The 27,536-nt window shown below is 36.7% G+C and overlaps 1 protein-coding gene across 14 annotated transcripts in view; it reads right to left on the bottom strand.

Moving 5' to 3' along the window:
• Positions 1-9,313, bottom strand: part of SEMA6D (semaphorin 6D) — a 591,099-nt gene extending 581,786 nt beyond the window's left edge. For all 14 annotated transcript variants that reach the window (XM_078334173.1, XM_078334193.1, XM_078334172.1 and 11 more), the window contains exon 1: positions 8,985-9,313. The gene's annotated coding sequence lies outside the window, so the exon portion shown is untranslated. The remainder of the gene's footprint in view (positions 1-8,984) is intronic.
• Positions 9,314-27,536: the final 18,223 nt, after the last annotated feature.

The raw sequence follows: 27,536 nt of genomic DNA, 5'->3' as shown, positions 1-27,536 counted from the left end.
TTACTTTATTAGTATTTTTGACCTGTTTTTTTTTTTGTGAAATGCTGATGTGATACTTCCTCTTGAATGCCTGGACTATCAACACCTTGACACTTTCCTCAACTCAGCCCACTCCCTAGCCCCCACACTGCCATTTCCATAGGCCTGCCCTGGCCTGAAGTATCTTCAAATCTAGAGTCCCCCAGTCCACCTACCTCCCTGTTCTCCCTCTCAAACTCTCCAACCCTTTCAAAATGCATCTCTGTTTTGACAAGCATTTTTAAGATACTAAGTACCAGAACTAAATGATAAGGAATGTTAATAACTTAACCTTCTGTATCTCCTTAGTGACATATAAATTTGACCTTGTAAATATTGTTAGCTTCTCTCAGAAATACAATTCCATGATCTTAATAGTAAGAATCTCAGCCAGCCAACCAAACCAATCATCCATCTACCCATCCACCCATCCATCCATCCATCCATCCACCCACCCACTCAATATTTATTTAGTTGTCTACTGTATGCTGTACTCTCTGTTAAGTATTAGGGGGAACAAATATAGTTACAATAGACATTATCCTTGTTTCATGGAATTTAAAATCTAGTCATGAAATAGAGGGGAAAAGAGTTAATCAAACAAAAGAAAAGCTCAAATTGGGATAAGGTATATTAAAGAAACAATAAGGAATAAAGAGTGGGGAAAAAAAGAGTAAGAGGTATTCTTTCGATTAATAGAAGTCAGGGGCTGGGTCTTCAAGGAAAAGATAAGAGCTAGAGACATGAAGGACACGAAGAAACTATGAAGAGTAAATCAAAGTATTTCAGACAAAGGGAACCACATGCACAAAGGCCCTGTGACAGAATGAATTGTGGTTTGTTTTTGTTTTCATAGAAATATCAAGGAAGCAGAGAGTGGTGAGAATTGAAGTTGATATATGTGACTCTAAGGATTCCATTCAAAGTGTAATGAGAAGCCTTTGGATGGTTTTAAGCAGAGAAGAGTATAATCTAATTTCTGTCTTGACAAATAGCTAAAACATAAGGTTAGGTATCTGTTATTGGAAATACTTGAGATTAGAAATGTTTCAGATTTTAGATTTTTTTGTGGGGATTTTGGAATATTTGTGGTACACTTACAAGTTCAGCATCCCTAATCTGAAATCTAAAATGCTCCAACGAGCATTTCCCATGTCATGTCTGCACTCAAAAAGTTGCAGATTTTGGAGCGTTTCGTATTTTGTATTTTCATATTAGGGATACTCATTTGATCCTCAGAAAAACCTTACAAGATATGTATTAATATTCTCAACTTTTTTGATAGGAAAATGGAAGAGATGTAACCTGCTCCAAGTCTCACAGCTATTAAGGGGCAGCTCCTCTGGGACTCGTACTCAGGCAGCCCATTTTTGGAGTCCATGCTTCAAATACTGTGCAACACGGCCTCTCAGATCTTTGTTTCTGCAAGAGCAAGCATGAGAGGAAACTGATGGGAGGTAAGGCAATGATCAAGGCCAAAAATGATGATTTCTCAGACCAGAAGGATAGCAGTGGAGATGGCAAGAATTAAGTGGATTTGTCATGTCTTTTACCATTGGATATGCTAGGTAAGGCACAATAGTTTTGGAAATGGAAATGGCTGGAAATGGCACAATAGTTTTCTCTATTATGATTTTTCTATTGTGTTTATTCAGCAGACATTTTCTATGTAGCCAGAATCTTCCCATGAAATTGTCTCTTTCAAGATGAGTATATTTTCGATAGATTTGCTACATACAATCTATATCTCAATATCTGATAGGGAAGCCTTTTAACATGTTCATTTTTCTGGTCATTTCTATGTACAATCATAAAATTATATGATGTACTATTTATAGTATTGTTTTATATTTCTTTTTATATTATATCATTCATTTTACCGTATCAATAGTTATTCTCTGAAAAAATGCTTTTTAAATGATTAACATAATTTCTTTCTTTCAGAGGTATAGTGTTTCTAATTTTACATTATTCCAAGAAACTTCCTTTATAAAAATTTTTGACTGAAACCCAGATTATATCCTAAGGTTAAACAAATAAAAAGAGAGGTTCTAGGTCTAGGAGAATAGACTTTTTCATTGACAAATTGTATTTACCCATTTCTACACTGCATTCTACTAAGACGCAATTGCTGAAATTCTACCAGGGCTCTGTGAGAACACTGGCAAGAGGCAGATTATGTGGGAGCAGGTGCTGATAGATGGATAGATGTGGCAGTGAGTGTCAATGGAAGTTCTTTTCTGATGTTCTCCATTTTACCAGTGAATAGGAAGAAAGGCCTTCATCTGAAGTGAGGGTGTAGACAGAGGTACTGTCTTAAAGGAGAGAGGAGAAAGTATCATATAGTCTCCTAAGAGAGAGAATAGACTCAGGAAGCACTGTAAGATCAGCCTCTAAAGCTGTGGAAAGTACAGAAGTGTATGACCATACCCGACTATTATTATTATTTGTGGAGAGAGAATCTCTGTATGTTGCCAGAGCTGGTTTGGAACTCCTGGGCTCAACAGTCCTCCCATCTCAGCCTCCCAAAATTCTGGGATTACAGAGCCACCTTACCCAAACCAAGAATGTCAAGTTTAAACCCAGCTATGGAGATTCCTTCAAAAAGAGAGTTTCTTTTTAACAAATCTTTAATAAAAGACATCTAAAAGGTTAATAAATTATAAAATTATTTCCTGTTAGATCATTGTAAGCAGGAATTTACAGCTAATGTATCTTTGACTGCCTCATGAGGTTATGTATAAAACACATAATAAACAAATATGTGCAGAATAAATGGACTTACTTCTTCATTTTTTTGTTTGATCATTCTACCTCTAGGCAGACACAGACATGGAATAAAGAAAGGCCAATTTTGGAGCTGATAACATAGTATGGGGATTGCAGATACATTGTAATTCTCTCACTGCATTCTTCATACACAAATTGAAATGGAAAGTAAGATAAAAGAAACCTCAATTGCCATTAGAGAATAAAATAGGATTTCCACTTAGATCTTTAGAAGCAGCTATTCTTAAAAATTAATTCACTTGGTAAATTTTCAAGTTTCGCCTTACTTTTCCTGTGTGAACATTGATCTTACGTGCTCTGGATGGAAATGGATGTTACCAAACCTTGGAGTTCAAATTCACAGCCCAAGACCAAGAGTTATTCATACCTGAACAAACTAGTGAAGGATATTATCTGGTCTCCAAACCTCTTAGGGATAATTTGAAGATAAATTCTCTGTCCAAATGTTATTAATTAGATATTTAGCACCTTAGCTAGCTTATTTCTGAGAACCTTTGCAGATCAAAAGGGATACGAAAAAGTGAAGAGAATCAAAGCTCAAACACCAATTTGAATTGAGTTGCACAATGTGAATTTACTCCAGCACTTTGTTGCAATGTAATCTATAAATAATCCTCTGAGGTTCACTTGCCAATTAGAAATCATCACATGGCATACACCATAGATGGCAGTAGTTAATTTGCATGTCAGTGATACATTAATTTGATGAAAATTTTAAAGCTTTATGCACTATTTATATCATAATTGGAAGCACATTTAGTGTACTAATACACTGATTTTTGTTGTATCCAATGTGCTTTTTAAGTGGCCAAGTTTAAATGATCATTAATAATTGTTTGATAGTTCATTTCAGTTCAAGACAACACATCTGCATTTTAGACTTTAAGTTATTTTAACATTATAATCAAGATGTCTGAAAAAAAAGTCACGTCTACGTGGGCGAGAGAGAAGATGAAAATCAGGCTTATATCTACAGGTAGCTGGTTAGATTCGGAAGTTTAATTCAGAGTTCTTGGCCTTAGCCTAAACATGCCACTTGGGTCGATAATTTAGTGGTAATTTAGTTTTATGAGTTTCTTTTCTTTCTCCCAAGTTTTTGCTTTATTTTTTTTCTCTCTCTCTCTGAGTTTTTCTATAGTCAAAAAGAAGATTTTTGTGGGTGGTCTCTTGTAAGAGCTGAAATGGTTGTTGATTCAAGTACAAAGGGAAACAAACTGTGGGCGCTTAAACGAACAAATACTGTATTTACATAGACAGAATTTCAAAAGCTGCCAGCCTGGTGGGATTAGCTTGCCAAGGGAATTGTCACACCTGTCAATCAGGTCTGCCAGGGTAGCAAGCAAAAAGCCAATGGGAGAGAGACAGAGTAATCAAGGAAGAGAAGAGAGGGAAGGAGAAAAAGAAAGGGAAAGAGTAGTGTGCAGGAGTTTCCACTACAATGGATTCACAATAACTTTTTCGACACTTAATTCTACTCTGATATTTTCAGACTACTTAGGTTTTATTGCCCAAAAAATTAAAAGATTTGGTGACTTGGCTTCTCTGATTGGTGCTATAACAGTGTTTTTCTAGAAACTGACATGTCACTAAAGTCAAGGTTAGGGCTTTCATCTTGGTGCAATAGATGTGTGTATGTACTGACTTGCTATGAGCTGATTCCTTAGGAGTCTATGGCTTCTCCACCTAGCCAGCACACAAGTATCTTTAGATCAGAAATCATGCCTCCTTTGTCTCATGTCACCTCAGCATTTGCAATATTAGACTTTAATAACTACTTGCAAACTTGATTGTATTTCTAAACACCTATTCATGTCAACTTTGAGGATCTGTCTCCTTCCACAATTGAAAAACAAAAACAAAATTAGACATTATGACAGAGAAATTGCATACATAAGTAGAACAAGGTAAGGTCATTTGGAAAGATAACACATATATGCACTCCAAGGAGTCTTACACAACTAATAAATCTCCCATGGGCTCTGAGGTTTCTTGTGCCTAAAGCAAAGTGAAAATGTGATCAGTTAAGAAATCCACATTACCCCTGAGATTAAAAATACTAATTTATCAGAAAAAAAGATAGGTACCACGAGTACACAAAATCATTAATCTGCATTGTCTTTTATCTCCTCATTTCAGAAATGTTTCATTTTTATTATCCATTCAAATTAGTCTTCACGTTACAGGAAATTTAAATAAATATTGGTTATTAAAATGAAAATCTAATTCAAAACATTTTCTTCACAATAGCTTGTGAAAGAGAAGACTAAATTTACTATTTAAATGAGCTTATTTGAATCACTTAATCAATGTGTTTCTAGTTGCATTTAGTTATTAAAATCAAATCAAACATCTTTTCTTAGTAAACATTTAATAAAAGTTAAACTCATAGAAGAAACTAAGCTTTTAAAATAAAATATTCCCAAAATAATCATTGACAATTTCCATTTCTTCATACATAGAAGAGCACCCCCCAAAAATACAACATAAGAAAACAAACAGAAGATAGTTTTGAATACTTCTTATAAAGAAAAGTGAATGGAATTGAAGCCAGCAGTGAAATGTAACAAAGCAAAGGCACCATGAAACTTTCTTATTTTGCCTTAGGCTATATGAAGTTAGTGCCTGATTTACCCAAATGTATACTATGCACTACACAGCTAGGGCTTTTAAAGGTCAAAAACAAATTCCTCAGAGAATTTTATTAAATGAAACTTGCCCTTCTTTTCCTGTCTTTTTAGTCCTGACTCCAAGTTTAATAAAAGTGTTCTCCTTCTCTCTTCACCCCTTCCCCACTAATTCCCACATGCTTTCCACAGTAAGTTCTCTAACCAGACAATGCTGAAGATATTTGCACAAAAATTTATGACATAGGAGAAAAATAACAAAAGCGTCAGACTCAACATAGTATTACTTTAAAAGGCAATTAATTTTGAAGAAGAAAAGGGTATCAACATAAACTCAGCAAGGGCATGAATGATAGTATATAGTACAAATAAATCTCTATTTGGGGGTCCTGAGAAATTTCAGCAAGAGGTTGTTGAGTAATGAATGTTTGTAATTCATTAGCTACTATTTTAAAATGCAAAGCACACCATGACATCAATGATGTTCTTTTAAATCTCAAGAAACAGGCTACTACAATTAAAGCACTTGCAAAAAGACAGTACATTTAAATATAAGTTTTGATGAGATTTCAATGTTTTAATAACAGTAATTTAATAACAGTTAATAATTCTATAGGAAGACATTAAAATCTTGAGATTGGTTCAAAAATACATGTGTTTGTACATCGCAACCTTTTCTAAATATTTAGAAGCATTTTAATTTTGAAAATTCTTTTTTTCATAGATGTCTTAAGTTTTAGTGTATCTTTAAGAAGATAATTGCTATTTACTTAAAATATATATTTTCCAAATAGAGAAAAATAATAACATTTACAAGTGCTTCATTTTCTATGCCCCCTTTCCATCTTCCTTCAGTTCCTAGACAACAAAACAATGGTTCATTCTTCATGTGGAAGAGTAAACTCAATAAACACGAATGGCCAGGGGCCTACAGCAGTGAAATTATGACTTCACAAGGACTTTTTTTTTTCTTTACAAACAAGTAGAAGGACCTTTTTCAACATATTTTAAAGTCATGCTTATTTCAATGATATAATTATCTTGGCAACCCTAAATACTGCTGACTGATAAATTAGACTAAAATAATTAAGTTCTGTTCTTTGCACAATCAAGATTTAGTGCAGTAATCAATCTGGGTAAGAATTTGGAGTCTGGAGACTTCAGAAGATGAACAAGCTACTAGCTAAAATTGGTCATGTGGGAAGATGGTTAAATGAGTATACAGTTTATACATTGCTGTGAATACTTTGCATGTCTTAATCTTCATTAGAACCTGGTTGATTCATTGCTCATGTGGTCCTGTACTAAGTTGAACATGGTATACAAGTAGACAAAAGAACAATTAAAAAAATAATCCAATGTAATCTGTGGGCACTACTGGTATTGAAAACCTAAAATAATATAGGCTGAAAATATAATAGTTTTTAAGAAAAAAGAAAAAAAACGAGATACAAATGCTGCGATGAAAGCACTGAGGTTACAAACATGATAAAACAGAGAGAGAACACAATAAATATACTTTTCCACAGGTATATTTGTGGAAACGTAAATATGGTCTGGATGCCTACCCAGTTTCCATTTTTATTTTCTTCTACCTAACTCTCCATTCTCTCCTTAGAATAAATCATACAGCTTTCCATACCCTAAACAACACTCCCAATGTATGATTTTTCCCTGTGGAATCAGACTGCTGTCATAGAGAGGTGTTCATGTTAAATACTTCTCCTGAGGGCTGGAACTCCAGGCTTCATCAGAATGATACACTTAGCAGGTCCATCAAGGATGTCAAAGTGAAATATAACCAGGGCAGTTGAACGTGTTAGTAACTACTGGGATTTACAATCAGCTACAAATACCTCAAATATACACCCATATATGTACATATATACATACACACATATATGCACACATGTATATACATTGTATATTTGTAGACAATATTGTAAATTTGTATATATAAAAATATATATTCCTATATTCACATATATATAAATCATAATAATTTAATAATCTCTCTTGTCAAGAGCTTATTCTGATTACTACCCACAGACCTCAGAAAAAGAAAGGGCATTTTTTTTCCCCCAGCAAATGCATTTTGTAGTAGGCTAAGGAATAGGCACCATGAACAGGTGATACCATTGTAATTTAAAGAATGGAAGAAAGTCAAATAAGAGTATCTACCATCCAACGAAAGGAAAATTGTACGCAGGAGAAGTCTTTTGGCATCTCCCACTGAGGATAACTGGCTCCCTCTGATTCTGGGTACACATGTCTGCCTCCGTGAACATTAGCATGTGGCCAGGGTGGGGGAGCAATGGACGTCTACACCAGTGCTTGGCCATTTGTAGAGTGGAAATTGCACTTTGCTTTCAAAAATGGATTCTCCTCCGAAAACCATGCCATTCGACTAGCTAAAGGCACACATGGAATAAATGCACATTCTAAAAAAAGGAGGGAGAGGCGAAAAAATAAACCCCATCCAGGAATCTTTAAGGGAAACAGGTGCTAGCAAGAGAAGGCGGCCAGCTGTCAATAACATTTAAAACTCCATCTTCGTCACTCTGAAAACAATTTCAATGGGGGAAATAATGTGCCCTGTTTCTGAGGGTTTAATTTACTAGGCTGTCTCTGTGAATTAGAGTCAGATCTAAGTTTCCCACTCAGGAGCGGTTTTCTCTGTCGACTGCGATTGCCCTTCCGAGCTCGAGGTCGGTTTCCAAAATGAGCAAGCCCTTTCCCTCCTGGCAGCCTGGACCCCGCACTCCTCCAGGTGGTCACTCTGATTTACAGCCCGATGAGCGGTGTCTGTGTCGCTCAGCCTGGCCCCAAGAACAGTCACCGCGAACAATGAGCCAGACAAGGGACCCACCCAGCGAACGCCTGCTCGCCGGCCGCGCAAGCCCGCTAAGAGCGGGACGCTCCCGGCTTTGGGGCTCTCGGTGCCCCCACCCCTTCCCCTCTAAACCCCAAGAAAAGCTAGAAGGTGGGTCATTGCCTACACCCAGGCACTCGTGCTCACCCAGCCAGCCCTGCCTCCCAGCACCCACCAATTAGATGCCGTATCTAAAAAGAAAATCAGAAAAGCGGGGCGGCGTGGCGGTCCAGCCAGCTGCCCACCCGGATCCAACTCGCCCAGCTTGGGGGCTTGGCACTCACTTGCGGCCGAGTCCGCGGCATTTTGAAATCCCGGAGGATTTTGGGTGGGGGCAAGAGGTGGGGCCAGGAGCCACAAAGTGGCTTCCGCTCCCTCTCCCGACCCCCACCCCCCGGCCTGGCAGAGCTCTGGGATCGGGCAACACACAAAAGACGGGTCGTATCGGTGCCAGCAACTCTGCCGCCGCCTCGGGCCGTGCTGCGCACCGGAACCGGGCGGCGGGCCTCGGGGTCGTGTCTCTGCGCCGGCCCGGGCGCGCCCGGAGGTTGGAACCTCCTGGACGCCGCCGGAGCTTCCCCCGTGCGCTTTTCGTGCAGAACCCGGTCCGCCGCTCCTCGCTCCTCAGATAAAGAGGCGGAGGCGACGGAGAAGAAATGGAGAGAAAAGGCAAGACTTACTTGGCGACCAAAGGCTCAGCCGGACTCCAGTTCGGACTCGGCAGGTGTCTGTCAGCGCGGGCCCTGGCGGAAGGAGCGGGCGCAGCGCGGAGCAGGGACTCCACTTAGCGAGCACTGGAAACTCCCCTCGCCGCCCGGCCCCCGCGCGGCGCTCCTTGCTGTCACCGCTCCGAGAGACGCAGGCACGCTCCCCGCTGCCTCCTCGTCCCGGTGGGTCTCTCTGCTCTCCTATCCGGGTCCGCCCGCTCCCCCACAGACCACACCCTGTCACCTCAGCAGCCCTCCACTCCTTCCTCTTTGACACTTCCACCGGTTACTCCTCCGTCTGCGTCCTCCCACCCCCACTCAGCCCACGTGCCCCTGCCGCTCCCTCAGCTCTGAACTTCCCCTGCCGGGAGCCCCCACCTCCGCTCTGAAAACCCTTTGGTCTCTGAGCTGGGGAAAGGTCCTGGGGTCTGCGTTCACATCTCCCCAGGCCCTTTGGTGCGCAGGACCTTGCTTTGATTTTGTCATTGCAATGGTTTAGATATATTGTGTGCTACATATTGGGATGTTATTTTTTTAATGAGCTACATATCACTTTTACTATTATAGAAATGTATTCCCAGATGTCACTTAGAGTAATCATGCAGCCGCTGTTCATTGGCCTTAGGAGTTAGACTGTCAGCCCAGCTTACTCCATATGCAGAAAAGCCCACAAAGTTCCAAAATACCCTCTTTACCCTAATCCAAGCCAAACGTGCCATTTTCTAATGAGCCCCCTTCTTCACTGTTGTTGTTATGGAAATATTTTTATATTTACTTTTGTCTGTTTCTGCAGACAATGAGAAGTTTCTTTCTAAGGGCTTCCCTCAGCATTCCGCTCCTAGTTTCTTGATGATGCTTATCACTCATGTGGCATTTTCCTCTTTGCATTACTTCCTCTTCTACTGGTCCTTAAATTTCTCTAGGCAGAACTTTTGGTTTGTAAGTTCCTCTAGGCAGAAATATTTCATATTTCATACTCATATTCATAACTCTATCAACAGCTCCTACTGTAGTTCTCAGCATACAGTACGTATTCAAACAATGTTCAAGGAATGAATGCCCCTTAAATATGAAGCAGGCTTTGGTGGTTTTGTGTGGCATTTAAAGGAAGGAAGACCAGTTTGTATGCTTGTCCTGTATCCCAAATAGTTGGTCCTGTGGGAAACAAAAGATTTTTGCAGTTAGCTGGATGATTGCTCATAGGTTCCTTTAATCTTGGGAAACGAGTCTTCCTTGTAAATGTTACCCACTTTTTCTAAGATGATTCTCAGAAAGATTAATAACCTGGTGATTCCCAGTATGAATTGAAGCCCCTAAGCCTTAGAGATCTCATGGCTCTTCACACCAGCCCAGGCTGCATCACGCTGGTATTAATGAAATACTTGACTGCCCGACTACCAGCCACATGTGAAACCTACCTACCAGAACCACAGAGAGCTTACCCAACCATCTTTCCTCCAGGTATAGCGTTTATTTTTCCCTCCCTCTTTCTCTTCCCTTACGTACTCCCTTAAGTCAGAGTTCTAAAAAATAAAAATAAACACCTCTCAAAGCTCAGACCTCTTGTTAAACTTACTGTCTTTACTCCTAAAATTAAGGAAAAAAAATACTTTTTTGCACATCTTGCCTTAGTTATTCCTGTGTCTCACACAGAGCTCCCTATCTCTTCGGTTTCTCCATTCAAATAAATAGTAGTTAACATTTGTTAAGTTAGACCAAAGATCAGCTAGCAGCCAGCCACTGGTCCAAGCACTTAACACGTAATAGCTCATTTAATCCTCAACATCCTTATGAGATAAAGCCTATATTTTATAGATGGGGAACAGAGGCATAGAGGTAGATCACATAACCAGTAATTAGTGGAGCAGGAATTGGATCCCTGGCAACCTGAATCAGAGGCTGCTCTCTTGACCACCATGCTTTAAATGGCCTACCATAATCCCTTGCACCAATAGATATTAATGAGCATTTTAAAAATAATGAATATTTACCCATCCACACTTAGCATCATGGAAGAAGAGACAATAATGAAATGGGTAGAACTTCAGGTTATTGAGAACACATAATTGACCCCAGTACCACAAGAACTGCTTTCTGTGATGGGACTATGCATCCTGCCTGTGGCCTATATTTGAAGCATGAGAGGGACATGGTCCATACTCATGATATCAGGTGTGCATGTCAGATCACTGAGCCTTCATGTTTGGATTCTAGGAACTCCTTCACAGTCGGTGAAAGGCATCTCCTGCTAAACCAACTCCTGGCTGAGCCCACCTACAAGCCAATTTGTGTTCCTCAGGGACCCAGCAGTGAGCAATGTCAGTTCCTGTGGCAGGTGGAATAATGGCCCCCACAGACATCTACATTCTAATCCCCTAGAACTTCTGTTACTTTATATGGAGGAAAATAGATTTTGCGGATGTGATGGAATTAAGAATCCTGAGATGGGGAGATTATCCTGCATTATCAGGGTGGGCCTTAAGTGCAATCATAGGTTCTTTTAAGTAGGAGGCAGAAGGAAATTTGACACATGGAAGAGGAAAAGGGAATGTGACCACAGAGACAAAGACTGGAGTAATGCAGTCACAAGCCAATGAATGCCAGCAGCCACCAGAAGCTGGAAGAGGCAAGGAAAGGATTCTCTCCAAGAGCTTCTTGAGGAAGCACAGTCCTGCTTACATATTGATTTCTGTCCGGTGAAAGTGATTTGGGACTTTTGGTCTCTAGAACTATACAGAAATAAGTATATATTTTTTTAAATCACTAAGTTTGTGGTAATTTGTTATAGCAGCCAAAGGAAATGAAAATACAGTTCCCAAATCTGGAAGATGACTTTCAGTATTTGGGGATTGAAATAAAAAGATGTTTCAAAGAATTGGTCAGTTTTCTCTTCTGTGGCCAATGAAGCCAATCATTTGTCGGGAGGGCAGAAGGGGGAGAGAGGAGAATTTAGCTCTCAGCATATCATATAAAAGCCTTCCAATATAGATTTTGCCATTATCTCCAAATAATACATACATAAAATAACTCGAATACACTTACATTACTTAAAGTAGACTTGAAAATTTAGGTTTGTTGCTCACTAACCAACCATATTATCTAAAGTACATGATAGTTTAATTTTTTTATTTACTAATATTTTATTTAGGATTTTAGCATCATTGTTTAATAGTGCTGGAGTTATCTAATGCTAGTAAGAAGGAGGCATTACTAATCAACAGACAGAAAGTTTCAGTCAAGCGAGATGGACAAGCTCTAGAGATCTGCTGTACCCATTGGACCTATAGGCAACAATAATGTATTAAACACTTAAAAATTTAAGAGAATATGATCTCCTTTAAGTGTTCTTCCCACAATAAAATAAAATATAAAAAAATCAATATCTGGTTAAATATGTATTCTATAATTATCTAGTGAACATTTGCATTATTCATTATAGTTAAAAGTGTTAATCTGTTAAATAAAAAAATATATAAATTCCTTCCAGAACGTAATTCAGGCTCTCGACCTCTGAGATGCTCTAGTACATTAAATTAAGAACCTTGATAAAGATATTAGATTTCTTTTTAACTCAAACCACCAGATAAAATATAGGACATCCAGTTAAATACAACTTACAGATAAACAGCTAATAGTGTTTTACAATGAGTCCATGTGCCATGCAAAATTCAGACAACAAATTGCCTCTGTTTTACAACCTGTTATTAACCATGCAAATGCTGGGATTTGGGAACATACCTTTATTAAGGAGTTATTTGTTATCTGAAATTCAAATTCAAGTAGGGACTTTGTACTTTTATTTGATATACTGACAACCCCATTTTTAATTCTTCAAATGCTCATGCATTTCCCATTTTAACCCTTCTCTTCAAGTCTTACTAAAGCAGGGCTGAAATGAGATTTAACCCCTCACTAATGGTCTAGGGCTGGAGATGCCTTGTTTACATAGCAAAAGAGGATATGATGTGACTCCTTTATGATATATTCAGAGAATCTAAGTCTATTCTGCCTGTGTGAGATTTCCCATTAGGCTATACCAAGTGTTCAGCATGCTACTATTTAACATACAAATAGTAGATTGGATTAGGATGAAAACTTATTTTTCCTTTTAAACTACTTTAACACCATTCACAATTCTGTGCATTTAGTACAGTAGTTCTGGCCTGCAGTAAGTAAATATTTCTGCCCCTTTTGTACTCTTTCCCCCATAACTGCTGGCAGCAAGATGTATAGTAAATGTATAAAAGGGCAAAGGCAGAGATGATAATAATTTATGTGGCCTGTATTGGAAATATGAGAGGGACAAAGTCAGGTAAATCACAAAGTTATTTGAGACTTAGTTTCCACTTCTGTAGAAATAGATCACAAATGTAAAATGTTCAGCATAGGGTACTCAATCACTATATGGCAACTATTTTGGGTGCCTTACTTGCTATGATTCCATGCAATGCTTTATTCCCCAGTCATGCCTACTATGAGGATTTACACATAAGTGCTCAAAAATATTAGTTAAACGAATGAATGTATGGATATAAGGTACTTTATATGAAAGTGCTATAAAATTGATGAACTACAGTAGAATTTTAAGATGTTAGTGCTAATAGTAATAATTAATAAGTAGTAATGGTTGACACCACTGAGTCTTTGATTCTGACTCAGCTTTGGAGAGCTTCTCTGCAAGAAATGTTTGGTTCTTTGCTTTTTTTAATCTAAAAATTTAATTGAGAGAGACACTGTCTACAGAACAGAAATATCTATTGATCAATGGAAAATGTTTCATTCATCCTGTTTTGCTCAGTAAAAATTCCCATTCATTCTTCAAATACTTTTTACTGTATTTCTTTCATGACACCTATGTCAGTTAAATTCGTTTTGGCCACCTTTAATAGAGACACCCCAATCTTCCCTGCACAAGTGGCTTTTCTTTGTCTCCTGTATCAGCAGTGCAGTTTAGCTGGCCACGGGTAATGTGGTATCACCACAGTCATTAATGCAAGGTGATAAAAGCTTCAACACCCTGCACTGGTTTTAGCCTATGATGGCTGTTAAGACTCTAGAAATCATGACTTTAGGGATTGAAAATAGAAGGTAATGGATAAAGAGTGAGCTCCTCCAACTGAATCAACCTCCTTTAAAGAGTATTCCAAAAGTCTTACTCAATGAATTTCACCTACTCTATGTGCAAGGAGAGGCTAGGAATTGTCTTTTAGTAGGTTACATTGCAGACAGAATACAATTGGGGTCTATTACTAAGGAGAACAGTTAGAAAGGATATTAGGCAAATAACCAGAGGTGTTTGCCATTGACCTTTTCATTTTTCCTTTCATCTTCATCTTCTAAGTCCTGGTTTGTTATCCATTGGCAACTCCTTGGAGGCTCTGTAAACCGAATAATTTTCTCCTCTTTTCCTTTGCATATGTTTAACAATTTCACAAATCCACTCTCTACTCTGTATGTTGTCATTCCATCTTTCTCATGTTTGCCTTACTTTATCATCTTGTAGCTGTTTATATATTTTATTTTTATTGAATTCTAAACTGCTTATACTATCTACTGTTTTCTCTAAATCTATCCAAATCTTGCACTTAGACCCTACAATCATTGATTTTATACATTTTCCCACTTAGTCCAGAGGCTTTCAGGGTCTTTGATTTTTTGCGAGCTGAGAAAGATTACCTTGTGATATGTCTGATATTCGCTTCAAAATAATCCAGTGTTAGGGAGAGGGAAAATTCAGTGGTGTACAAATGAAACAATATTAACTATGTGTTGAAATTTTTGAAAGTGGTTGATGGACAGGTAGGGCTTCATTATATCACTTATTCTGATCTGGTGTGAGCTTTACATGTTAAATAATAAAATGTAAAGAAATACATGATTGGCTTGAAGCTTTGTTTTGCAATCTGCTGAAATGTAAAGTCCTCCCCAAAATTTATTCAGAAAACTCCAAGAGGATTACCTTGTCTTTGTCACTTCTGCTTCTGGGATCTTTCACATTAATGCCATTCTTCCAGACATTTTTCCATACATGACTCTCAACTATTCAGCAAATTTCGTACACACACACAGACAAACACACACACACACACACACACACTCCTTTCACACAAAGTAATTTGAATAAGGTAGTCTTTATTAAGACCTATTGGACATATTTGGTGCTCACATCACATATTACCTAGCAATATAGAAGCCTTCATTCTTTCAGCTATGTGTAGCCTTTTGATTTAAGTATTTCCATGAGATGTAAGCAGAAGTTTGGTAGTCTTTTTCTCCCTCTGTACCTTCTCTTTGATTCCAGCTGATTGAAATACAGACCTGAATTCCAGAGCTTGACCAGCCATCACAGACCATGAAGCAATACCATTAGATGGTAGAGCATCAACATAGAAGGAGCCTGTGTCTCAGAAAATCACAGGAAGACCTTAGAATTCCTGGACTGTCTTACTTTTGTTTTCCTTATAAACACAAGAAAAATAAACATCTATATCATTTAAGCAATTGTCATTATGTTGTTGTTGTTTTTTCTATTATATGCTGCCAGACTTAATCTGGCGTGATATACTTACTAAGGACTTTTCTTTTTTCTAAATAAATTCAATTCCAAACCCAGGAGAAATTCTGCCAGATATTCATAATTTACTTTTGTCCCTTACCTCATTTCACCTCATTCCTGTATCCATTCTCAGATCCAGTCATAGACCTCTCTTTTCTCCCTGATTTGCAATCATCCAAACCAGTATAACAAAAATCTATTGCAGAGGTGAAATCTAAGTGGCTTAAATATTTCATTAAAATGATATATTGACTGTTTCAGTTATCAATTGTAGCTAAAAATAACTCCAAAACTTAGTAGCTAAAAACAAAATGATTTTTTTTCTCACAATTCCATGAGTTTGCTAGGATCAGCTCAGGAGGTCTTCTGTTCCCCTTAGTGTAGCTGAGATCACTCCAGTAACTACATTCAGCTGGGAGACCTGTTGTGGTTGGAATGTCTGCGATGTCTGAGATGGTCTCATTGTGTAGACCTCCCTCTCTCTGACCTCACATTATCCTGTTGTCCAGCCTGAGATTCTGTACATGGTGGCTCGCTTCCAGAAGAAACAAGCTGTAATGTGCAAACACTTATTAAGTCTCTCAGTGCATTATGTTAGCTAATTTTCAATTAGTGAAAGTAAGTAGCATGGCTAAGCCCAGTGTTAATATAGGAAAAATATTCACAAGACTGTGGCTATCAATAAGTGTGGCTCATTTGGGCACATCATTGTCTTCATCAGTGACTTGCTAAATAAAAAATTTAGCAAATGATTTGAGAGGGCTGAATGTTTCTTTCTCCCCGCCACCCTAAAGTCACAATGTTGAAGCTCTAACTCCCAGAGTAATGGTATTTAGAGGTGGAGCCTTTGGAAGGTAGTTAATTAGGCTTAGATGAGGCCACCAGAGGGTAGTGCCCTCATGATGGGATTTGTGCTATTATAAGAGGAAAAGACAAGAGAGGTCTTTTTTTCTCTCTCTCCATTTGCATCCACTGAGAAAAGGCCATGTGAGCACACAGCAATACTGTGGTTGTCTGCAAGCCAGGAAAAGGGCCCCCTCTCCACGTGTAATTTTTCAGTACCTTGATCTTGGACTTCCCAGCCTCCAGAACCATGAAAAATAAATATCTGTTGTTTAAGCCACCTGGTCTATGGTATTCTATTATATGAGCCTGAGCAGACTAAGGCACCATCTGAACTGCATTTTTGTTTCATCTCCTCCTGATGTTTCCCAGCAGTCAATGCATAAAGAAGCAATTTTATTTAGTTGGAGTATTCCCTCAAATAGATAATGTCATTTAAAGATGGAATCTCTTTTTTTTCATATTTTTGTCACATTCACTTTTCTATTTCAGGTTTCATTTTTGTCACTAGCTAGCATATTCCCATAGTTGAGTTAAAAGCGGATAGTGCTCTAAAAAGAAGAAAAATATTTATCAGTTTTATTACAAATAAACAAATAGAGTTTCTCTGAGATAAACCTGACCACTTTCTGTTACATACAGTAGAAAATGGCTGATAAAGAATAATAATATTAGTTGTAATATTTATTGTTGTAGACACCATCGTGCACACTTTACAAAGATTATCTAATTTAATCCTCCCAATAAAAAGGTGTTTTTGTTATCCTAATGTTACAGATAGGGAAATTGAGACACAAGAAGATTTAGCAATTTATCCAGAGTCATGGATTTAGTAAGTGGTGAATTAGTATTTGAAACTAACTAGCAAGGTTCCACATTGGGAGAATGAGATTATGGCTAGGGATGCATAGTTTGGAACCTGATTATTCCCTGTTTTACATATTTAAGTTTTCCCTCTTCAATTATTTCCAATTAGGAAAAAAACTAAAGCAACATTTTCTGCATCTTTCTTACATATAACCATCAGTGTGATTTGAAATTCATAAAACACTACAAATGTTAAATATGTAAGAATTGCCTTATCTCTGTGTATCTTCCACAGCGCAAGGGAGCATCCATGTGGCATACAGCTGTTGCACATGCTGTGATTGGATGCTTTGTCCACTGAAGCTAGGCTGGAACAGGATTGCCACTGGAGGATGGTGAGAAAGAGGCTGTGTCCTCCTCATGTCAGTTACATCTTCAGGTATGACTCTGCTTCCCTGAGAGTTTAAATCCATTCTTCTTGCAATGAATGCAGAAGATGTATAAAGGCACTCTGGTTGCTAGTTGAGTTTTTGTGGAATGATCACCTCATTTCAGCATCATTAGAGAAGCCTGAAGGGTATGCATGAGGCACCTTTAGCATTTATAATGACATCTATTTCAGTTTATATCACCATGCTAAAGATGCAATGGACTCAAATCAATTATTTTAGGTAGTTAATGAAGCCCAAAATGCATTGTAATATAATTTATTTTGCAGAAATATCACAAAATATTTCACAGGTAATTATGTTTGATGTGGAAAAACACAAACTCTGAATGTGAATTTTTTTTCTGTAGGTTGCATTTAGAAAAGTGCTGGCCAGGACTCAGAAAGTTTGTAAAGGCTAGGGAAATCAAAATTTTATAAATAGGAATCTGTTATTTTATTAAATGAGCCCTGGAAAACATTTTTTAAAAGTTCAAAAGTGAGAAGGAATGTAGGTAAGTAGGTTCATGTTGTCTTTGGCCCAAAACCTAACTAAATGTACTTAATTAAATCATATATATGAATTACATTAACATATTTAACATTTATTTAACTCTTGTTTAAAATTTTGGTTGCCTGTGCAAAGCAACATGCACTTAATTATATGCCCTTCCCCTTCTCTGTCATCTCCTACTGGTATTCTTTCTCTTGCTCCCTGCCCAAGGCACAATGTCATCCTTGCTGCTCCTCAAATACATGAGGACCTCTGATGATTTAAGAGTTTTTACCTTGCTGATCCCAGTTCCTGGAACATCTTTCCCCAGCTATATGCATGGCTAACTCTCCTACCTCTCTCAAATATTTGCTTAAATGTCACTTTCTCCATAAGGCACTATTTAAAATTGCACCCATGATGGGTGCAATTCTCAGTGTTCCCAATATTTCTCATCTGCTTTTCTATTTGTATAACCAAAATCACCTAATATACAACATAAATTACTGTCACCTTAATTGTTATCTCCATCTCTGCCATCTTCAACTAGAAAGTCTAATAAGGGCCTGAAACATTTTTTCTGTTTTGTTAACTGATGCATCTCAAAAGCCTATTACATGGCCTAGTACATAGAAGACACTCAATAAATATTTGTTGAATAAATTAATACGACTCTCAACTGTGCAAGATCTATTCTCAAATAATTCTTCAATGACTACATTGATGTTCAGCTTTTGCATTGTTATGTAGTTAAAAGAGAGCAGAATGTCTAATGAGAAGTGAAGGGTAAGTTGTATTAAAAAATTAAAGGAAGAGTCTGCACCAAAAGAAAGAGAGTGTTATTCTGAGCTAATATATTTAGGAAACATATGCTTAATGCCACAGGTCTAGTCTGCTTCAATATCTCCTAATAGTCCTCAGATTTCTCAGAGTTGGGAAAGGAATTGGGCTAGGAATGAGCAGTATGACAGAATAAAATTTTATTTTCTTCCCTTTAAATTAACTCCTATTTGAAAATCCCAACTTACTAAATTATTATTCAGAGGATTTTTTTAAAAAAAATATCAACCTACTAAGAATTGCATGTTTTTAAGTTTTAGTTGGCAATAATTTTCCTCATTCTAAGACACAAACTTTTTCCAATAGACCTCTCATATTAAAAAACTTCAGGTGATTATTACAAACCAAAATGCTGCCATGAGAATGAGAATGATTTCTGGAGCTATTTCCAGCTTTAAAATAAATAGGTATCAAGATTGATTGACAATGTCTGCAGTGCACACAGGAAGTGGGAATATGACATTGGTACCTGCCTGTATTTACCAACCTGGGACTAAATAACCTTTAAGGTCCCCCTAAGCTGTCTCATTTTTTGTAAAATACAAACTGTTAGCAGAAATTCTAGGTCAGGGAAATTTGAAGTGAATATATTAAGAATCTTAACAGGTTGGAAGTTAAGCATTGTAAATTAAGCATCACTGAAGACAAAATTTATGTCAGAACTTCTATGTTAATATATGGGCTTACTTGCTGTGGCTATGTCTCCTCCTAACTCATTAAGATCCATTTGAAAAGTGACCAAAAGATAGGAGGGATGTGTGTGTGCATGTGTACATTCCTTATCTACCTGCTTATTATCTATTTCTCCAACTTGGCTGTATGTTCCATGATAACAGGAACCATATCTGATTTCTTTCATGGCTGCCTAACGTGTAATAAGAAATCATAAAATATGTTTTAAATGCATGAGTTGAAATAAAGCTGGTGATGTATAACATTTTGTTGAAAAATTATGGTAGGAAAAATTATAATTTTGATTGATTTATTTGTTCCTTCTAAGATTACTAATAAAGAGTCTAGGCATGGTGGCTCACGTTGGTAATTTCAGCACTTTGGGAGGCCAAGGTGTGCCAATCATGAGGTCAGGAGTTTAAGACCCCCTGGCCAACATGGTGAAACCCTGTCCTACTACTAATGCAAAAAATTAGCCGGGTGTGGTGGTGAGTGCCTGTAATTCCAGCTACTGAGGACACCGAGGCAGGAGAATTCCTTGAACTCTGGAGGCAAAGGTTACAGTGAGTGGAGACTGAGCAACTGCACTCCAGTCTGGGCAACGGTATGAGACTCTGTCTCAACAAAAGGAATAATAATACTAATAAAGTGACAGTGATAACAAATGCTTTAACCAAAATACAAAAAAAACCTATTTTCATAATAATTTGTTGCATTTTCTAGTTTTTTTTTTTTTTTACTGAAATGTATACTTTGTCCTTTCTCAACTACATACAGCAGAATTTTTGTCTCAGACTAAATAACTTCATTTTAGTTAAATGCAAATTTCTAAGCAATTACCTTAAAAATAAGATACATATTTTATGGTCTTACAGAATCACAATAATTAAAGTATTATTTTCTGTGTATCAGAACTGGAAATTAGATAAATGGAGTAGAACAGATAGCATCAAAACAGATGCTAATGTATATAAAATCTTAACATGTTATGGAGTATCAAAAAGCAATGTAAAAGAGACTTACTGAGATTTAAAAATGTTTAATTGTGTAACAAATCTGGAGGAAATGTAAGTATCAACAAAGGGCTAGATATGTAAAGGCTTTCTAAATGTGAAAGCAATAGATGAAATTGCACAGGAGAAGACCTACTGAATTGTCTAATCATTTAAGCATTTTAAAACCTATTACTAAAGACTGAGTGTATTAAAAGGCAAAGTGGGAAAATATACCTATTATGAAAAAGTTTAATATTCTTAATTTCTAAGTAAATGCTATAAATTATTAAGAGAAGTAATAAAACCCTATTGGAAAAACTAAATAAAAATTCAAAAACATGCCTAACCTCACTGAAAACACAAAAATGGAAATTATACACAGAAGCCATATATCATTAATCAAGCTGATAGGGGCTTTAAAAATTATAATGCCCACTGCTGGTAAGGGATGTGATAAAATGTGTATTTTCTTACACTATAGTTACAAAACTAAATTGGTCAAGATGTAAAACTTTATACATACATGAAATATCTATAAAAAGCACAGAAAAAAATAGAAATACAGCAATGTACAGTAAAACATCTTTTGGCTGTGGGAATATATAGATTTTTTTATTATTGTCTTTATAATTTTCTGTATTGTTTAAAAAGTTGCACAAAGGTGATTCTAAAATTAGACTAAAATGTGCATTGAATTATATTACTTATATATTGGCAAATAGAAAATGTAGCATAAATAAATTTACCTACCACGTGATCTCAAATGTATCACCAAAAAGTTACTGAAAAAAAAGATGGAAAGTAACATTGAAAATTTTAAAAATGATTTTTTTTGAATCATTTAATTAAGTGAAAATTTTTTATCTTTCATACTTTTATACTTTTTTATGACATGTTACTTTCAAAATGAGAAAAAGTAACTTTAAGCTTGAAACATCAATAGAAATACAACTGATTCGCTTGTTATCACGTGGTTTATAAACTTGAGGGTGGTTTTGGGCATAATTTAAGACGTGTCTGTAACATATTTTTTTCTGTTAAGACTAGCAAGAACTTAGTATTATGCAAGAATGGCATTTAAGAGGCTTGATTTAATAGACATCACTTACCTGTATAATTAAACAGTAATTCAACAATTATGTTCTAGTTAAATTTAATGTTCAAATAAAGTAATATGATATTTCTATGCACATTTTTCCTTATCCAATAAAGGGATTGCATTTTTTTGTCAGTCTCTTTGGGTAAGTCTATGTAAATTTCCCAACCTGGTGCTGTTGGGTTTGACATAGAGTCAGTCCACTCCTTAATGTATAGCACTGAGAAATTTTCAGGATTGAAGAAAAACCAGAAATCATTGCAGTAAGGATTTATATGATTGTGATGCTATAAAGCTAAATGATAACACTATAATGGGGTGAGTATGTGCAACAGCAGAATGAACACTAAAACTTTATTACCTTTATTTGTGGGGCTTCCCTGCCTCTGCTCCACTGGATTCTGCTGATGTGTTATCACTGGATTGTTACCACCAAATATAATTATGGTGAAAAACCAAGGGCTCAGATTATGATGATGTGAAAGTATTAACAATAGAAAACAATTTAGCTAGATGCTTTACAAAAACACTTGCCCCTTTCAAAAATTCTTCAAAACTAAAATTTCCTAACCATAACTCCAAGATAATAAATCTTACTTCACAACTACTCACTTTCATATATCAGAACCCATCAACTTTAAGACACTGCCAGCATCAGTAAGCTTTCTTTCTAAACAATTGTACAAACTTCTTTACCCCCAATAAACCTTAACCTTTCATTTGTTTTTAAATGTTCTATTAATTGTCTTGGACTTCAATTTATACCTACCAAGTGCCAGGTCTTGTGCTTAGGATACAGAAAGTAGCAAGATACAGCCCCTGACCCTGAGGAGCTCACAATGGGATGGAGGGCCATGATAAGCAATCAGAAGACTGTGTGTGATAGGAGCTCTAGCACAGGTGTGTTCACAGAGAATAACTTACCAGCTCTTGTCCTGACTCTATGGTTAAATGCTGGCACAATGTCTGACCCATGGTAAGCTCCTTGCCCCAGACTATGAGTTTCTTTTACAAAGATCAGCTCTTCCAGGAAGTCTTCTTTGCTTAATTCAATATCTACTCTAATTGTTTTTTTAAATTTTTAATATTTTTCATTTTTTTTCCAAGTAAGTAGATTTTTTTCCCCCAACTTTAATTTCAAGTTCAGGTAGTACCTGTGCAGGTGTATTACATGGACAGATTGCATGTTACTGGATTTGGCGTAAAAATGATTTCATCACCAGGTGTTGAGCATAGTACCCAATAGCTCACCCTCCTCTAACCTCCCTCATCAAATAAGCTCTGGCGTCTATTCTCATCTGTATTAGTTCATTTTCATGCTGTTAATGAAGACATACCCAAGACTGGGTAATTTATAAACAAAAGAGGTTTAATTGACTCACAATTCAGCATGGCTGGGGAGGCCTCAGGAAACTTACAATCATGGCAGAATGGGAAGTAAACACTTTCTTCTTCATATGGCAGCAGTAAGAAGTGCCAAGAAAAAGGGGGGACAGTCCTTTGTAAAACCATCATATCTTGTGAGAACTCACTCACTATCACAGGAACAGCAGGAGGGTAACCGCCCCTATGATTAAATTACCTCCCACTGGGTCCTTCCCATGACATGTGAGGATTATGGAAACTAAAATTCAAGGTGGCCTGCCACCATGTAAGACATGCCTCTTCCCTTTTCACCATTATTGTAAGTTTCCTGAGGCCTCCCCAGCCATGTGGAACTGTGAGTCAATTAAATGTCTTTTCTTTATAAATTATCCAGTCTCAAGGATGTCTTTATAGCACTGTGAAAATGGGCTAATATGGAAGATAAGTAGTTATTAACTTTTGTGAAAATTATTATCCCTTTTTCATCAATAGATGGATTTTTTTTTACATTTTATCTAGTAAATATTTGCCTAGAGTTATAAATTTTTTCTCTTTTCTATTTCCTCTGAAAGCTTAGTGTTTTAGCTGTTATATTTAGGTTTGTGGTTAATTTCCAATTAAATTTTGTGTGCAAAGTGATGTTGGGTTGAGGTTCATTTATTTCAATAAAAATATCCAGTTGTTTTAGTACATATTGTTGAAAAGACTTTCCCTCATTGAACTGATTCTTTCATCAACAATCATTTGACCATATTTATGGGTCTACTTATAGAATCCCTATACTCTTTCATTGATCTGTTGGTTTACCTGTATTTCAGTATAATGCTATCATGGTTATTGTTGCTTTATAGTAAGTCTTGAAATCAGGTAATGTCCATCTTCCAACTTTCTTCTATTTCAAAATTTTTTTGACTATTCTAGATCCTTTAAAAATTTTACAACTGGAGTCAAAGGAGATCATTTTGAAGCTTTAAAATTTAATGACTTTCCTGTTGAATTTTGAACTTGGATGGGGCCTCTGGCCCTTTAGTTTTGGCCAATTTCTCATGTTTGAAATGAGAGCATTTATCCAATGCATCTTCCCCTGTTTTATCTTGGAAGTAACTTATTTGCTTTTTATTTTCCTGTATAAATTTTAGGATGATCTAATCAATTTTGATGAAAAATGCTTGCCAGAATTTTTATTAAAATTTCATTGAATATATGGATCAATTTGGGGAGATGAACATCTTAACAATTTTTAGTCTTACAATTCTTTAAAATGGCTTATCTTTCTGTATATTTATATATTTTTAAAGTCTTTCAACAATACTCTTTAGTTTTAAATATAGATGTGTTGTTCTTGCTGTATTAAATTTATTCCTGAATATTTAATTTTGTGATTTTTTTGTGTGTGTTTTTTTTTTTTTTTTTGAGACAGAGTCCCACATTGTCGCTTAGGCTGGAGTGCAGTGGTGCAGTCTCGGCTCACTGCAAACTCTGCCTCTCAGGTTCAAGAGATTCTCCTACCTCAGCCACCCCAGTAGCTGGGATTACGGGCGCCTGCCACCATGCCCAGCTAAACTTTTGTATTTTTATTAGAGACAGGATTTCACCATGTTGGCAAGGCTGGTCTCAAGTTCTTGATCTTGTGATTCACCTGCCTTGGCCTCCCAAAGTGCTGGGATTAGAAGTGTGAGAATATCTTTTTAAAGTTCTAGTTTCCAATTGTTAATTGCTAATATTTAGGAATACAGGAATGCAACTGACAAAATATCGACTTTGTATTCTGCAATCTTGCTGCATTTACTTATTTTGCTAGAAGGATTTTTAAAAAAATACTCCTTAGGATTTTCTATATAGACATTCATATGATTTATGGATAAAAAACATTTTACTTCCATCTTTTGTCCTTTTTTTCTTGCTTTACTGCACTGGCTAAGAACTGTGGTACAATATCATTACAAGTTTTAGGAGGAGACATCTTCATCTACTTTCCCAGTATTAAGGGGCAAACATTCAGTCTTTTCCTCTTATGTTAACTTTAGATATTGAAAATACATGCATGCTCACATATGTGCCCTTTAATGTTATGGGAAACATACAGTTTTGGCCAGTAAGGTAAATGGTTTGTATATTTGAACACGTATTAGTATATTGGTATATTAATTTTAAGATAATAATATCTTTAAGCTCCAATATTAAACTTTAACAAATTCAGTCATTAAGCCTAATGTCATGAGAGGTGTGGTAGTAAGAGTATCTGGAAAAGGTCATTCCCCAAACTTTTTTGTGTGTCATTTAAAAAAACAAAAATAGGAAAGAGTAACAAGTGATAAAGACATGGACTTACAATGCTGTCATCCTAGGAAACACTACAATTCTAATGCCCTTGGTAAGCTTGTCTTCAAAGTACAGATGCCATTTATAAGATCTGGGGACATCATATGCCCCTCGGGAAATTTTTGCGATCTCATTTGCTCCAAACAAGAAGATCAAGATCCTGACATTCCTATCCTCATGTTGCTTGTGCCCCAATCCCAATGCGTTACCAGGAATCTTTGGTGTCAGTTATCACACACAGTGCTAGTGGCCCCATTCCTGCCCCCTGTGGATTCAGGGGCCCGCGTCTCCCGAGTTTCATTTGTCACCTCTCCTCTAGCTGCAGTTCTGGGTTGTTCTGATTTGGCCTCATGAGAGCTATACAAGTGATTCCTGTTCCTTTCTGCCTTTCAATTTGTTTATCTATAAGGAAGGGGAGTTGTGCTACATGGAAGTTAACCTCACAATATTTACCAAAGCCATAGTAGAAATACAAATTCATGTCTCATAAAGAATTAGTTTTAAGTTCTGTATATATGGAAAACTTTAACTTTAAAAACAAAGCAGAAGAAAAATTAGTCCTACTGAAGAGTCAGAAGCATGTCAGGAATAGCTTCATTATTGGAGAATCCTGACACATTCAGGGAGTTGGCAAGCGCAGGCACTAGTTTTGTATTTGAGAACAAAGAATGTAAATCTTTGTATAAAGTTAGGAATCCCTTTGTTCACAGAACGATCACATTCTATTTTATCTATTTTGTAAGTTTGGATTTTTTGCAGTCTGGGTCTACTTAAAGCCAAGCATACCCATTGTAAAAACAAAAGTATTACTGCTTTGTCCCACAGCACTTTTCAGCCCGCTGTTTCCTATGATCAAAATGCAGGGCAGCATAAAAATGTTTTCAGTGTATGTAGAAACTGTTAATGTGTGCTGGAGAGACTGGCTCCTTTCCAGGTTCATCTCCTGCAAAGCTACTCTCTCACCCCTACCAGTCTCCAACACACACCCCTAGTTTGCCTTCTATTGTAATTATACTTTAGCTACAACAAACTTTGCACTCCGCCTTGAATTGCTATCCTCTTTCATAACTGTATACTATTGCATTAGCTGTTTCTGCCACCTGGAACGTCCTTTTTCTCCTCTTCACTGATTAAATCATAACAAGTTATTAAGATCCAATGAAAATGTTTTCTCACTCTAAAGCCTCCCCTGAATTGCTACCCATTATTGGAAGTCCTGAATGCACCCGTTTTTTATTACAGCATTTATAAAACAAGAGCTTGCCTCTTTCTATTGTTCATGTATGTCGACTAGACTAAGCAGGGCCATGTCTAATTTGTCTTTAGAGTCTAAGTGTTGAAGACAAAGATGCTTAGGAATTGCTGGCTGAGTGGCTAAATGAATGAATTAATGAATGACTGAATTTTTTACTTTTTTCTGCTGTCTTGAACTCCTTTTCCTCACTCCAAATATTTTTTAATAGCATTTAATATCTTCTAACATATTATAAAATTTCCTTATTCACTTATATTTATTATCAGTATCTTCCTATTAAGTCAGAGTGTCTGCCCTTAGTAGGCATTAATATTTATTTGAGGAACTGATAAATTAGTCCTGTTGAATATTTTTCTTTCTAATCTCATGTCCTTGATTTTCATTATTTAGGAAGTGGGTTGAATTTCTGTTTTATCCCATTTACTGGTTGTTTCCCTTCCGGTTTTGTACCTTTGTCTGCAATTCCACACAACCTAAAGGGGATTCTTTGTAATAAGGCTTTGCAACTTCCTGTTCAATGTTTAACTATTAGTTAAACGTTATCACCTTTTATCAGCCTTAACAAGTTACTGCAGATAAGTTTATCGGATAGGCCCTAGTAGAAAATGTGGGAAGAGACAGCACTCATTCATTCAACAAAGATGGCCTTAACAGAATTTACATCTACTCCTGAGGTCCTCAATTATTTGCTACTTGCAATAAACTTGCAAAGGCTAGAATTTTTGGTAGCCTAAAAATTTTTTTAATATTCATAATATAATCGTTACCACAATGTAGAACTGACTCTCTATAAAAGTGCTTATGATTATCACAAAATGTATTAGCACTATGCCTCTGTTTTCTGAAAACTGTTT

Source organism: Callithrix jacchus, chromosome 8, assembly GCF_049354715.1.
Source record: "Callithrix jacchus isolate 240 chromosome 8, calJac240_pri, whole genome shotgun sequence".
Lineage (NCBI taxonomy): Eukaryota > Metazoa > Chordata > Mammalia > Primates > Cebidae > Callithrix > Callithrix jacchus.
This window is presented reverse-complemented; position numbering and strand designations above follow the sequence as displayed.